The sequence below is a fragment of the Oncorhynchus nerka genome, linkage group LG20, assembly GCF_034236695.1.
Source record: "Oncorhynchus nerka isolate Pitt River linkage group LG20, Oner_Uvic_2.0, whole genome shotgun sequence".
Classification (NCBI taxonomy): Eukaryota; Metazoa; Chordata; class Actinopteri; order Salmoniformes; family Salmonidae; genus Oncorhynchus; species Oncorhynchus nerka.
The window spans coordinates 635,889-636,179 of record NC_088415.1 but is presented as its reverse complement, the minus strand read 5'-3'; the positions used below and the strand labels follow the sequence as shown (position 1 = coordinate 636,179).

Sequence of the window (291 nt, the reverse complement as noted above, 5' to 3'; positions counted from 1 at the left end):
CGTGAACTCGTGAAAAAGAAAGATCTTCACTGTTTTGCTCTTTTTATCTCTCTCTCTCTCTCTCTCTCTCTCTCTCTCTCTCTCTCTCTATCTTACAGTGAGATCCTTAATTGGTCAAGTATCACAGGGGGTCTCTCTCTCTCTCTCTTTCTTTCGCTCTCTCCCGTTCTCTCTCTCCTTGTTTCAGAGAGTTGATGTCATTGCCGCGCCTTCGGATTTTAAAGGTATGATGTCACCGGTCTCAGCGCGCACCCCTATCTCGCATCTCCCCTTGCGGGGGTTCTGGGCGTG

General features: G+C 48.8%; 1 protein-coding gene across 1 annotated transcript in view; it reads right to left on the bottom strand.

Moving 5' to 3' along the window:
- The window catches only part of LOC115124244 (filamin-A-like), a 92,015-nt gene extending 91,983 nt beyond the window's left edge, over positions 1-32 (bottom strand). The window contains exon 1 of the mRNA XM_065005111.1: positions 1-32. This exon is cut by the window's left edge and continues 77 nt beyond it. The gene's annotated coding sequence lies outside the window, so the exon portion shown is untranslated.
- Between the last annotated feature and the right edge of the window lie 259 nt (positions 33-291).